The sequence below is a fragment of the Phyllostomus discolor genome, chromosome 6, assembly GCF_004126475.2.
Source record: "Phyllostomus discolor isolate MPI-MPIP mPhyDis1 chromosome 6, mPhyDis1.pri.v3, whole genome shotgun sequence".
NCBI classification, from domain to species: Eukaryota; Metazoa; Chordata; class Mammalia; order Chiroptera; family Phyllostomidae; genus Phyllostomus; species Phyllostomus discolor.
The window spans coordinates 49544857-49559177 of record NC_040908.2 but is presented as its reverse complement, the minus strand read 5'-3'; the positions used below and the strand labels follow the sequence as shown (position 1 = coordinate 49559177).

Genomic DNA, 14321 nt, shown 5'->3' with positions numbered 1-14321 from the left:
TTTAACTTCTCATGCTTTTTACTTACAAAACTGAATTAATCAGATTCCTTTTTTCTTTCAATTTCATGGAAAAATTCACCAGCCAAAAGTTTTTAGCCCTTGGATCCTGTGATTAAAAATTTCAGTTGTGTGGCTTTGGTTGAGCCTATTTGTTGATCAGAACTAGTAACAGTACAGGCCACTCCACTTCCCATCAGTGTCCCCTGCTCTTGCACTCACTCTTGGCTCCTTCATTGTGACCCCTCCTATGAAGGCAGCATGCTGGGGCTGCAAGACAAACAGGACTTCCTTTTCTTTCCAGCAGCCCGTGGTTTAATGGGAAAGATGATACCAATATAGTTAGTTGCAGAATAAAGTTGTACAGGGACATGCTATGAGAAATCACATAGGTGGTGGCATTTGAGTTGGGCCCCGGAGAAAGAGTGGGTATTTGCTCGGAGAGGAGACTTGCAAAGAAGACATTCAGTACAATGAGGCAGGTGTTTGGGGAAGGGAATAGCTCCTTGGGGTTTGGGTGTGGCCTGTAGGCTGGGAGCATGTAGTGGGGAGTGGGACCTGTGTGGAGAGGACACCATACTGTGAAAGACCTCATGTACTGCACAATTCAACAAGAGAAGGAAAGGCACCCAGTTCAGGTTCTTTTACATATTGACCCCTTGAGTTATTTTAAATTTATTAATTCATTTAACAGCAGGGGTTGAACACCTGCTCTATACCAGGCTTGGTCATACAACTGAAGACAAACCAATGAACCAAGCATAAAACTCTGCCCTCTGGAGCTGTCTTTCCAGTGTAAACTGACTGATGCTGGAGCTCATTGGAGCTCCTGTCCTCAGCCTGGCAAAGTTTGCTGAGCTGAGCACACCACCCTGACCTGACTTCTCCTGTTCCCCCAAGAGAGCACTTGCTTGGAGTTGAGAGGAAGAAAAAAAGGTGGCTTTCTCCTTCTTGACCAGCAACAACTTATTTTAACTGCTAAAGTTTTTTAAAAGATTTTATGGCACCTTAAAGTTACCTATGTGGCATGCAGCCTGTGGGTCTCGTAAAAAAGGATCTTTCTGGTACTTCTACTTGGGGAAATGGCCTAGCTCTTCCATTTTCTCCAAAAAGCAGAGGCCATGTGCTGGCCTGTCTAGGATGTGATTCTAGGACCCACTTCTGAACAGGCTCCAAACAGAACCCACCAAAGAGTGAATTGTCAGCAACATCAAAGAAAGTTCTGTTCTACCACGGTGTCAGGATCCCCGTTTACTAGGACTGAGTAGAGGCAGCTTTGAACCACAGATAATTAAGACGCCAGCTCTCACAGAAAGATAGTCTCCCCACAAGTTGACAAATCTTGTTCCAAGTTTTCCTGACTTGGTTTCCTGATGAAGTGTCCTTCATTGTGGTATATGTGTCAGTGTTACAATAATGGTCAATTCACATGTACTGAGCACTCACTAGGCACTGAGTGCTCTGCTCATTGCCTCCTTGACATCAGCCCTGAGGGGAGAGGAGTGCCATCATGACCCCCAGGCCACAGATGATGAGGCAGGCAGAGAGAGGGGAAGCATTTTACTCAAAGTCCACAGAGCAAGCAAGCTGACTCCAGAGCCTCACTCCTTTTCCTCCATTTTTGCAAGACCTGTGTCCAACTGTAATTAATATTCCATATAGAGCAACTTTCTTTTTAAAGCCTTTGAATGCAATGATTCATTTTCTGTAGAGGTGCCTTAAGTTTCAGTTAATGGGGCAGAAATTGGGAATGCATGAGACAACTGCAGATTGTCATTGCTAAGTCACCACGCTTCCCTCTATCTTAACTTCCCTGTCTATTGTGAGGGGTAACCCGGACTCGAACCTCCTGGGGGTCTTATAGCAATCACTCAGCATGCTCCTGGAGGAGGACATCCTGTTCAAGGATTGAAGACACTCTTTCTACACCACATCTTTTGGGCTGTGGACCCTGTGACATCACTTGACTTATCAACCAGTATTTACTAAGCACAACTTCCACCTAGGCCTTGGAGTCCCCTAAATGTGACCTAGATGAGGAGGGACACACCAAGTCTCTCTGCCAAGAGTCTCTGGAATAGCAGCTTCTTATTCCCATTGCTTTTGTGGGCCTTCCCCTCAAGTAGGGACATTTGGCTCCCAATGACCAAGGGCCCCACAGGCTGGGCTCCATAGGAAGCATTGTTCGGGGCTTGGCACTAATTGGGTGTCAAGATCTCCACGTACTCTGTCTTACACGGAATTCTTGAAGCCTCCTGGAGGAGAGCAGTCAAGGCAGATGGGGCTGCTGACTACTGACTAGAGGCAAACACATTGCCCAGAGGGGAAAAATGCTGCATGGTGGGAGACAGTGCCTGACCTCCTTTCAGCAGATAGACAGCAGACTCTGCCAGGATGGAGCTTCTGGGAACTTTCCTCGGTGTGCATGAAGGCAGACTCAGGACTCAGTGGGGCAACTGAGGCAAGAGCTAGCACAGAAGCAAAGGTTTAGCCCCAAGGACAAGATGCAGCTGGGGGACTAGGGACTGAAGGGGTTCACTGAGGCCCTGGAAGAAGAGGGAGGAGACTTTTACAGGATGCTCTTGGCCACACCTGGGAGCAGAGGTTTGTAATGAGAGTCAAGATAGAAATCTCTGGGTCAGAATAGATCTACCTTCAAGGAATCTATGCCCCTAGGAGGGCCTGTGGGAGACAGGAAAGGGAGAAACACACCAGCCTACCAATCATGTTGGCCACCCAGATGGCCAGGCTGGGTAACAACCTGGGGCTGTCCCCAACCCAGCAGAGTGGCCAGTGGGGATAGGAGACCCAACAGCCATCTGCTAAGAAAGTTCATTTGGTTAAAAACAGAATGTCTGATAAGCCCTTGCCTTGCCTTGCTGGTATTCCCATCCCCCCAAAGGAAGATGCTGGTATCATAAAGCACTGGAGCTAATTATGACCAATGAAGATTAAGTGAGCTAGCTGAGTGGAATGAAGGACTCTGAGGGGAGGGGGTGCCGTGGTAGCCATGCCCTTTAGTTATATGGGAAGGGGGTTATGGGTGATGGTCAATCACACAGACTCTCTAGTCAGATGGATCCAAGACCAATGCCAACTCCACCCTTTATACTCTGGGTGACCTGTCTACAAAGTGAGGATAGTACAGTCATCCCTCAGGATCCAAAGGGAATTGGTTCCAGGGAACTCTCCCCCTGAGATACCCAAATCCAAGGATGTTCAAGTCCCTTATATGAAATGGCACAGTATGTGCACATAACCTACACTGGCACGCTGGCTAGCACAGGGGGTGCCCAAACATCACTGCATCCACAGGGATTCACTGTAGGGCTCAGCATGTGGCAAATTCAAGTTTTGCTTTTTAGACCTTTGGGGGGGGGGTGTAAGAATATTTTTATATTGGTTGATTAAATTCACAGATGTAAAACCTGTGCGTAGAGAGAGCTAACTAACTGTACTTATTTCCCAGGACTTTGGGAGGATTGAGATAAGGGATTAAAAACAGCCCAGCCCAGTGCCTGTTGTTCAGGAAGGAAGCATTGAGCACTTACGAGTGATGATGATGATTTTACTGAGGGGGAGAAAGGTTGGAGCACTATAAGACCAAATTCTGACACTCAGCTAAGTCATCAGCCCAGGGAAAATGACATTAGATGGTAGGGGAGTGTTCAAACACATCATTCTGACTGTGCTATTTAGACAACAAACAGTGAGCAGGAAGTGGTTAAGCTGAAAGGGGGAGCAGAGAAGAGAGCGACTCAGGGACAGAATGTGGCCAACGTTGGGGAAGGGGGCATTTTTCAGGTGGTACCTCATCTAGGTGCTGTTCAGAAAGTCAGACCCTAAAACCCCTCCAGCCCTGCAGAGTAGCTCAGAGACTCTCAAAGAGGAACCAGGCAATGCCTGGGTGGCTCAGAGAGAGGCCCTTGCTTAAATGCCTACATTTTTCAAAATTTCATCAGAACTGTGGGAGATGCCCGAGGTCCTAAAATTTCCATGTATCTTTCCAACAAAAAGGAAACAGTAGTCGCTAGAGCTCTAGCCAGACAATCAATGAAGACACCATACTTCTAGTATAAACTCTGGGTAACTGCTGGGGTTGTGACAAATCTCTGCACCTTTGCAGTTAAAAGCTTTGGTCAAAGCAGCTGCCAGTCAAGTGCAGACCAGCATGGGGCATGGAATAACATGGGGCCCAGAAGACGCATCTGTGGAAACAGACATCAGGATAGGGCCCATGGTTAGGAAGGGGGGCGGGGCGGCGGGTGTGAGGGGCACTGCTTGCTCTTCATCACACTGAGATCCTTTAATGTTGGGAAACACAACTTTTCAGAACTCAGTCCAGAAATCCTGCTTTCCCTTAAGAATGGGTGTGTGTTTCCTCAGGGAAACAGTGAATCATTAAATGGATCATTTTCCTCTTCTTGCTTTGGCTGCCGGGAAGCTCAGAGCCAAATTCACACCTTACTTTTGATAATTACATGCAACCCTATGATTTGTATATTTGTGTCTTAAATTCCCCCTAGCCTTTTCTCTGACCTGGCTTTTTATTTATTTTTTTTCCTATTTTAATATATGTAATTTTGGAAATAATTTCAAACCCATATTTTAGAGAACAAGGAAGACATGGTTGTATAAGAGTGCTGCCTGTGTATAATAAGAAAACTCTGGTCTATTCTTTTGTAAGCAGAGGGAAGAGAGGTTGACTAAGCAAGACTGAGTGTATTGGAGCTGAGAGTGTGGAGAGGAAAGGTAAGTGTAGGGTTGTGGGGGTTTTTTAAGTACTGGAAACAAACTTGCCAAAGAATAAAAGGGAGCTGCCTCAGAGCTGAAGGTAATTCTGACTCCACTGTCTCCAAGAACCAAGGCTCTCTGGGGTTTTCCACAGAGAGACAGTGGAGGAGGCAGGAGACAGTGGCAGAATTGACCTAGGCCTGAGTCACCTGTCAGAAGGGGAAGGAACACCACCCTGTCTCCCCAACTCAAGAAAGTGCACTGGGTTGCAAATGAATGAAAATAACGTTTTACACAACAAGCTTGGAATCTGCTGTTGCTCACTTTAAAAAAGAAAATGACTTGCAAATTTCAGCATTTTATTAACAAATTACTCATGGCCTCACCAAAATTAAATTACTGGATGCAGGTCAACCTGCAAGAAGGTGTCCAGTATCATGAATGGAACACTGTCCCCAACAACACGAATACAATAATTTGGAGCCAGGTGTGGATGACACATACTCCGAATCTAGGGTGACCCCAAGGTAGCGAGATGGTACCTGAATAGCCTGACAGAATCAGGACCCCAAAATGTGATCAGTGGGCTGCAGTGAGGGGGCATCTTGGACAGAGATAAGAACAGCCTCCTGAACTTGGCCATGAATGGATTGAGGGAAGCCCTGTTTACAGCCAGCATGTCAAAGAGAATGGGCTCAATGCTGAGTCTCCACAGTGAAGGGACCACTGCAGAGGGGAGCCCTTCTGTGTCACTTGAATAGGCCAGAGAGCAGCCCAGAGTGAAAGAGGGGCCACCAGATGAGCTCAGGGCAGCCCTGGGCCTCAGCAAAGCCCAAGCTGGTCTCCGGGCTTTCCCTGGCTGTTCCTCCACCCCACCTCCAGCCTCTCCCAAGCCCCACAAGATCCTTTTAAAGCAAACATCAGATGGAAGCCTCCCATGACACAAAACCCTCCTGTGGAGCTCCATCCTGCTCAACAGCACATCTGAGTCTCTTCAGTGGCAAGTCTCCACCTGATTGGGCCCTACCATCTCTGACTCAGTGTCCTATCACCCTCCCCCCTCACACCCACCGCCACCGGCCTGCCCCGGCCTGTGGGCTGTTCCCAGAACACCCAAGGCCTTTGCACTTGCTACTCCTTCCACCTGGAATGCCTTCCCCTGACACCTTTATGGCCTGTTCCCGTGCTTTGCTCAGGTGTCTGTGCAAATGTCACCTTGTCCATGAGGTGCCCACAAGTCCCTTTGTATAACACTGCACATCCCTCATCACTTTCTAGCCCCCTTGCCCTGATTCATTTCTTATCACCACATGACATATTATAATTCTGTCTGTTTAACATAAAAATGGGGCTCTGCCAGGGCAGAAGCTGAACTCGACACTATGGCTGTCCTAGCACCTACAACAGCACCTGGCACAGAGTGCGGGCTCAGCGATACACTTCTGTGGATGGGTGTGTGAGAGGCACAGACACACTTCAGGCTTAGAGCTAGGGCAGAACAGTATCTCCAATGTCACATGCACCAAACTAAAAGAGGCTTTCACTGCAAACTAAGGACTTTATCACCATCAGGGCTGTGGGGAAGCACCACCATGAGGGCCCCAGAAAATGCCTAGGCTTTAGCATAATCCAGATGATTTGGCCAAAAACAAAAGCAACCTGATAAAAACAATCTGGTTGAGAACAGGTTGGGGGAAAAACAATTCTAGACTATTTCATCTAAAAGTATACTCCACATTATTTTTTTAAATTGGGGTTTTGATGCAGCACGGAGCTGGAATGCATCCTTTTGTGCCTTTTTTAAATAGTTTGCTTAAATTTGTTTTACCCTCTGCTTTAAGTTCCCAGTCAATATTTCAGCCAACTATTTGAATTCTGTTCATTTCTTAAAATGTATTGTGAAATGTCATGCACATAGATAAAAGTGCAGAGAACATAAATGTGCTGCTTAGTGACTTATTATAAACGCCAAGCAAACATGACTCAGTCAAGAATGAAGAAGCTGCTGACCCCCAGATGTCCCCAAATGCCCTTCCTGACTCAGCATCTCAGCTGCCCTGCTTCTGCCACAATCACACCTTTTCTTGTCTTTATAATTTTGGCCTCCTGAGCCTTGCCTTCTATGCACTGTGGTTTAGTTCTGTCTATTCGCTTTAGTCTATAAATGGGATGTCTGTGTCCGGCTTCTCTCCCTCCACATGGCCATGAGATCTGCATGTGTTGCACGCGGATGCAGTCCTTCCCTTTCGTTGGTCTACTGTGAGGTTTCTAACAGCAAAGTGGTGGAAACGAGCTGCATGTCCAAAAATAGGGAATTGTTTTAATCAAGTACCAAATGTGGGGGGTTCACAAAACAGAAAGCACTTCATAGCCTACTTTTGCTAAGAGGGAATAAAGAAAAAATGAGAATGAGAAAGTGAAAGAGAAAGAAAGAAGGAAACACATGCATATGAATAAAGAGAAAGGTCTAGAAAAATATGCCATGCTTAACCTAAGGAGCATGAGTGGGTGCATGGTTCTTCATGAAGTTTATTTGTATATATAATTGGACTGACCTCATTTTCTGGTTTTCCCATAATGAACACTTACTGCTTTCAAAGAAAAAAGAACAAAACAAAACAAAACAAAAAAAAAACCACTAAAGAGAATTTAAATAATGAAAAATTAATAAAGTAACAATAAGTAACAATCAAAGAAAAGTATCTGGAATTCTATGGAGGTTTTAGGGGTTTTTTCTCCTTAAAAATTATTTCTCCTCTACTTGGTGGATGATTTCTATAAACTTTTTATTTTCATAAACTGATCAAATAACAGTGAATATTTCCATGTTCGTGAATTTTATAAATACCTTACACACTGTTTAGTTAAACAAAACCTATTTGTTAGATACTTCAGCCCTTTAAATGCTTTTCCACCCACTTTGTCTTGCCTTGCTCTATTTGCAATAGATGAAAACAACCTAAATTCATTTTGATCAAATCTTTGTCTAGACTGCTCCAGCAGACTAAATCGAACACTCTAAGTCAGGTTGGCTTAAACTCCAACCTCGGCTCAGTCTTGACCATTTGAGCAACTGACCGTTGGGCAGACTACCCTCCCCTGGTTTCAGTTCCCTCATCTGTTAAATGGGTACAAAACGGACATTGCAAGAGTTTTGTGAGACTTAGAAAGAAACTGTCAAATCAGCACCTGTGTGTCAGCTCAGGCCAGTTCCTCAGCCTGTGCACTGCTGACATTTGGGACTGGAGAATTCTGTGTTGGGGGCGGCACCTTAGGCATTGGTGGAAGGATCAGCAGCATCCCTGGCCTTTACCCACCAGATGCTAATAGCACTGCTCCACCAAGTTGTGACCAAAAAAAAAAAAAAAAAGTCCCCAGACATTGCTGAAGTGCTCTGGGGGCAAAACAGTCCCCAGTGAGAACCACTGCCTTAGACTTGTCCCTTTCTCACATCCCATAACTGATGTCCCCAGGTCCTGTTGGTTCCTCCTCCTGTTACCTCAAGAATTGGTCCCCCTTCCTCATGGAGCCTCTTCAGCTGCCCCTGGGCCAGCACAGAATCCTCACCAGACTAACTCCCTCCACCCAGTCTTATTCCTGGTGCCCATCCCCAGGCTGTGGGACATGACAACGCTAATGTGTGCTTTTGCTCCCAATTCCTCCATCTCGGTAAGTAGCCTGGCCTCTTAGGGCTCTCTTAAGTCCCTGGAAGGGACACTGGGCCTAGAAGGTATAATACTTTTCTTCCCATCTTTTGTCCCTCCCTAAACCCAAGGATAAGAATCTGTCTGAAGGCCCTGGATGGGGAGGGTGGCCTTTGGGTGTGTAAGAGGAGGTGAGGAGGACAGATTGGGCTGAATGGTGATGAGCTCTGGAGAGAACAGGCACCACACACCACCTAGCAGCCTCAGCCCGAGGAAGTGGTAGAACATCACCGGTGGGGGCGGGGGCTGCCTGGTGTCCCTAGGAAGGCAGGACCTGAGATCCAGGCTTCCAATGCTCTCCCCCAGAAGCAGTGCAGCCACATGGCCTAAGGCACCATGTGGACAGAGGTGCGGCCTCTCCATGCTTCTGTGTGCCTGGGAATCTGTGCCTCTCAACCCCCACCCTGCCCTGTGCTTCAGTGCTGCTTAAGATTCTGGACCTTTCCCCAATCCACAGCAGGGAGCAACCCCAGAAAGACTGAGAGTCACTGTCTCAAAAGGCTGGCTGAATAGGGACTCAGAGTTGGACATAATTAGTTTTAATTTTGGAAAATCATTTTAAAATGACATTCCTTATACCTCATTGAGATTTTGAACTGAGGCTCAGAGGCATTACAAATGCAGATATCAACTTGTCACTTCCCTGACTACAACCCTTCCATGGCACCTGCACTGTGTAGGAACAGAGCCATGATTACCCACAGCACAGGAAGCAGGGGCACATTCTCTGCGCTCGCTCCCAGGGCAGACATCACAAATCAATCGTGGCATCTTTCTGGCTGTGTCTGAACACAGTCCCAGAATCCTTTACAGCACCACCCACCAGGCAGCTGCATGGATCTGACTTGGAACCTGAGCTGAAGTCAAGTGTTTTCTCCATTTTAGAACCCACATCCACCACTACCATGCCCACACATATATTACTGCTGCTTAAATTACCATGTACCATTGGTGTATATATTTATGTTATAGGGTTTTTTTTTTCCCTCCATAAATATTATTAAATTTATAATGCACTTTTTAATTGTGTGCATCTTAGAGCTGAAAAAATGCAGCATTGGCTATCCCTGGCCTTCTGGAGTATTCTCAAAGGTCATTCAGGACCCTCTACACTTGGCCCTCTCCCCACATCCCAAGTTACTCCCCAAGCCTGACCCAACCCACTGGTCCTTCCATCCTTTCCTAACTTCCTCCCTCTCTCCCATGTCTTCTTAGGAAATGGCCACTTGTCTTTCAAGACTCAGGTAAAGATCTCCTCCATGGAGCCCTTTTTTGACTCCCTCCATGTGACCCTCCATGTGATCCTCCCTGTGTCCCTGCACAGATGGGAGGGGACACAGCACCAGGCCTGGCTGTCTCCCTCTTCAGGCTGTAAATCCCTAGAGGTCAGGACCCACCTCACACACTTCCTAAGCAGGAAGATGCTCTAATATGAGCTCAGAGAGGCAAAGCAGGACAAAGTTGGCCCCAAGCAAGCCCAACAGGCAACATGAGCCTTAAAGAATTTGCCCCAATCCAGGCTTAGGGAAGACTGGCCTACAATGCCTGAGCAGTCAGTACTTAAGAACTAGTTTATGAACCCACAATGAGGAACGGAACAGCTGGGTAGAGTTGATGGTAAGATTAGCCTGACCAGAATTTGCCTTCCCTGCCACATAGCCAGGGAAGCTGCATTTATTACCCTGGGTTGCTTGCCAACTAGATAGGCCAGTGACTGATGGGACTGGAATGTGTGATGGCGTCAGCTAGACGGCTGCCTCAGTGTGCTCTCAGTGGCTGAGGACCAGGTGGGCAGGCCAGGTCACCTCTCTGGGGCCTGGAGATTGGCCACTCCCTCAGCATTGCCACTGGATCACTTGTGGCCTTTGGTCTCTGACTCCAGCTGGCCTCCTGACGGGAACATTTTGTCCTCAAGATAAAGTAATACCTGCAGACTGACGCCGAGAGCCTTGCACACCTGTGAGCCTTCACTCTTCTTTAGATGACTGCAGTCTAATGTCATAATCTATCTCACGTGCTGCCAAGGACCACCCACACCTAGCGCTGAGTAGGCGATTAATAACTGGGTTATGTTTTTCATGATTGTATGGGTTAGCAATTCGGAAACTACTTTCTGGGTATTTTAGAATTGAACAAATAAGTAACCTGGAGCCAGGTTTCTCACTGTTGGGGAGAGAAGTTACAAATATGGAAGAGGGGAAGGTTAGAATAAATCCTGTGATGGTGGATTGGAACTGGAGGAATCAGTACAAACTCCAAATTTCATTATAGAGGGTGATATAGAAATATATAAAGATGTGGTATATGTTTTTGTCTTAGCGCTCTGACCACCAAGAGGACCTAGGAGCCCTGACACCCCAGGAGCAAATGAGCACACCTAACACCCGGATCCTGGTTTCTACATACCAGACTCTATCAAAGAGAACCAGCGCGGGTGCAAGGAAGATACAAGATGAACCTGGAACATCTTGTGACAGAAAATAAGAAAGAGCACAGATTATGATGAGGACATGTCCCAAGAAGACAGGAGCCAGTTTGAAGAGGTTCCTGAGGCTAAATCTAAAACAATTTGAGCATCAAAATAAACAATAGCAGTAACAGAGTACAACTGATGGAATAAAATAAGAGTCTGTGAGTCTACAATGATATGAATAAATAATAAAGAAAGGAACAGGAAGGGAAAGCTTTTCCCTAGAGTGCCAGCTAATAAACGTGGAGGGTGAAGCTGAAAATCAGCGTTGCAGGCAAGGGTCATCCATGGATCTAGTGGGTGCCAGTCTGATGAGAAACAAGCTATTTACATATTGTACACACAATATATACTGCGTTTCTCATAGTATCAACCCAAAAGACATTAATTACACAGGAAAAAATGGTTTACAGTGGAGAAACCTGGCAGACACCACTTTGACCAATTGATTCAAGTGAAATCACCCGTAATGGAATAAAGAGGCACCCCGTGCCTCCTGACAGCATGCAGTGGGATGGGCACGGCCCTTCTGGGTGTCCCTGCCAAAAACACATAACCTGACTCTGATCATGAGAAGGTGTCAGTCACCCAAATGTAGATTCATGTTCTATGAAAGAAGCGGCCAAGGCTCTCCAAGAATGGTAAGGTCATGAAAGACAAAGGCAGATTGAGGATTTGTTCAGATTAAAGGAGACCAAAGAGACATAACCACTAAATGCTCTATGTGGCTGGATCGGATTCTGGACCAGAAAACAATTGGTTTCTTTTGCTACAAAGGTCATTGATGGGATAATTGGAAAAATGATTAAGCTCTGCAGATTAGACAGTAACAGTATTATACCAATGTTAATTTCCTGGTTTTGATTACTGTATTGTGGTTACGTACGAGGATTCCTTAGTTTTTAGGAAATAAACACTGAAGTGTAGAGAAGTAAATGTAGAGAACTGTAAGTGTAGAGAACAGATACAGAGAAAGAGAATGAGATTGAATGATAATATTAATTGGTAAAATGTTAATATTGGGGAAAAATAGATAAAATGTACATGGACATTCTTTGTACTCTTCTTGCAACTTTTCTGTAAGTCAGATTATTTCAAAACAAAAGTATAAAAATAAATGTTTGCTGGATAAATGCATGAGAAACCATCTCACACCACTGGGGGACTGGTCAGCATTTAGTGTGTGGTCATTATCAGAGAAGAAGGGTCCTGTGGGGGCCATGAGTTGCTCCTTAATTAACTAGAGGGATCAGAATGTTCTAGGCCAGGGCTTTTCAAACATCCATGTGCATGTAAATCACCTGGACCTCTGGCTCAATGAAAGTGCAGGTCTGGGTGAGGATGAGATGCTATGTTTCTAACCAGCCCACAACTGATGCTCATGCTGCCTTCCTGCTGGTCTGGGGACCACCCTTTGGGTCACAATGGGGCAGATACCCCTGGGATTTAGACCAGGGCTTCTTGAGTCTGGGTGCTCATTAGGGGCACCTTGAGGAACCAGCTTTAATTGCTCTTCCCAGGCCATTCTAAAGTGCAGCCAGATTAGACCTTTGCGTTGCTGCCTGCCTGTCTCCTTCCATCATCTCAAACTCAGACCCTGAGTCTGACTACTGCCCTGGCTTTCCAGTTTGATTCTTTGTTGCTGCTTTACTCCAACCTACACCTAGAAGCCAGATAAACCTTACTGGTCCTCCATCATGCAAGTCAAGCTCAAACTCCTCACCCAGGCATCAGTCAAGCACTCTGTGATGTGGCTGCCCCACTCATTAGCTGATCTCTAGGGATCCACCTTGATACTCTGCTCTTAGGGGATTGGCGGTCTCCACCCTGCAGCCCAGCTTCCACATTTGCACTAGTAACCAGCTCACACACACACACACAGCACCTGTCTTAAGTCTCACCCTGAGTGAGTCTTACCTGGAAAACCTTAGGTCTTAAGGTTTTCCAGGTAAGAACCACCACTTAGTTCCTGCTTCCATGGGGGCCTCTTCCTCCCCTGAGGCCCAGCCTGGGCGCTCACTTTCCTCCAGGAGAGAGATCCTGGAAGCTCAAACAAACTCTTCTCCCTCAGAACAGGAGAGGAAAGGACTCTGCAGCTGGGACACAGGTCACCCATTCTTGTACACCAGCCTGCTGTGCATGGGAAGGCCAAAGAGAAGACAATTTGGGTGCTGCCCTGGAAATGTGGCCTGACACCCAATTTCTCATGCCTGTGCCCCTGCCTGCTTCCCCACCCACTCTGCACCCTTTCCCTACCTCAGCCCAGCATGTGGCTGGGAGCTAAAGGACCTAGAGGAAATAGGTCACAGGGAGGTGCCACTTGGGTTGTTCCCTCAAGGGAGGGTTTGGCCTAGGAGAGAAGCAGCTTTTGTTAGAAGTTGAAAACCAAATTTGAGAAAGGGACACAGAGGACGTGGGGGACAGGAGCTCACCTCTTTCCCCAGCTCTCCTACCTCCTTCTCAGATTCTATCTCCACTCTGAGGCCATTCGCTGGACCCACCCCCTCTCCAGGCCCCACTTTCCTGGGAAAAGATTTCCTTCTGATTCAGCCCCGCCTATTGTCCCATGTTCCCTGGGGCTGACAGCTAATTCCTGTGAAGATGTTTGCTCAAGGCCTAGCTTCAGTGGCTGAGCAGGTGTCTCAGTTTCCAGGAGAATGACAGCTGGAATTCAAGGGAGGAGCAGTGGCTCTGGGCTCAGATCAAGAAGTCCACAGGCTCACCTGTGCAGGCAGGCTGCTTGTCTCTTCCTCCAAGACATCCAGGTAGAAACCTCTATGAGAGGCGCATTGAACCCTCATGAGGGGAAGATGGCCCTTCCCACCTACTGTTGAAAGCTCTCAAAGCTCTGCCACCCTTGGTCTCCCTTTTGGCTGGGGGTTTTCAGATTCCTGGCCCTGCTCAGTTCCAGAGAGAAAGGCAGGCATTTGCAAGCAGATTATGAGGTAGACCCAAAAAAGATGGATACCCCATTCCCAGATCTGGGAATGCCCCCCACTCCATCCTGCCTCTCCAATTTCAGGCTCATTCCAAGTCCCTCCGGGAAGAAGCTGTCCTCCTAGCACCAGGGCCCCTGTTGTCACTGCATCCTCTGTCCTCCAGAACTCCCTTGGGCAGGCCCATGCAGGTCAACACTTGTCCCTGACCTTGTGTTCTGCCTCTGAGCCCTTCCCAGGCAGCTGTCAGAACCTACTTGTCAGATACTTTCTTACCTGTTTACAAGAACCATAATTTTCCAATCTCCAATCAAGACACCTCACAAATAACTTTAGGGTCACTTTTGAGTATAAGGGGACAATTTAAATGCTATAATATTAGTTTGAAATGATTAGAGGAATTATGACTCGATTAGAAATGATGGTAGGAATTATGGAGGAAATAAGTCAAAATATTTGAAACTGAGGCTGTCATAAAAT

At 46.7% G+C, this 14321-nt stretch overlaps 1 long non-coding RNA gene across 3 annotated transcripts in view; it reads right to left on the bottom strand.

Annotated features, from left to right (window-relative positions):
• LOC118501132 overlaps positions 1–14321 on the bottom strand; it is a 143416-nt gene that overhangs the window by 17509 nt on the left and 111586 nt on the right. For all 3 annotated transcript variants that reach the window (XR_004903729.1, XR_004903730.1, XR_004903731.1), the window contains one exon: positions 188–267. This is a non-coding gene — a long non-coding RNA (uncharacterized LOC118501132). The remainder of the gene's footprint in view (positions 1–187; positions 268–14321) is intronic.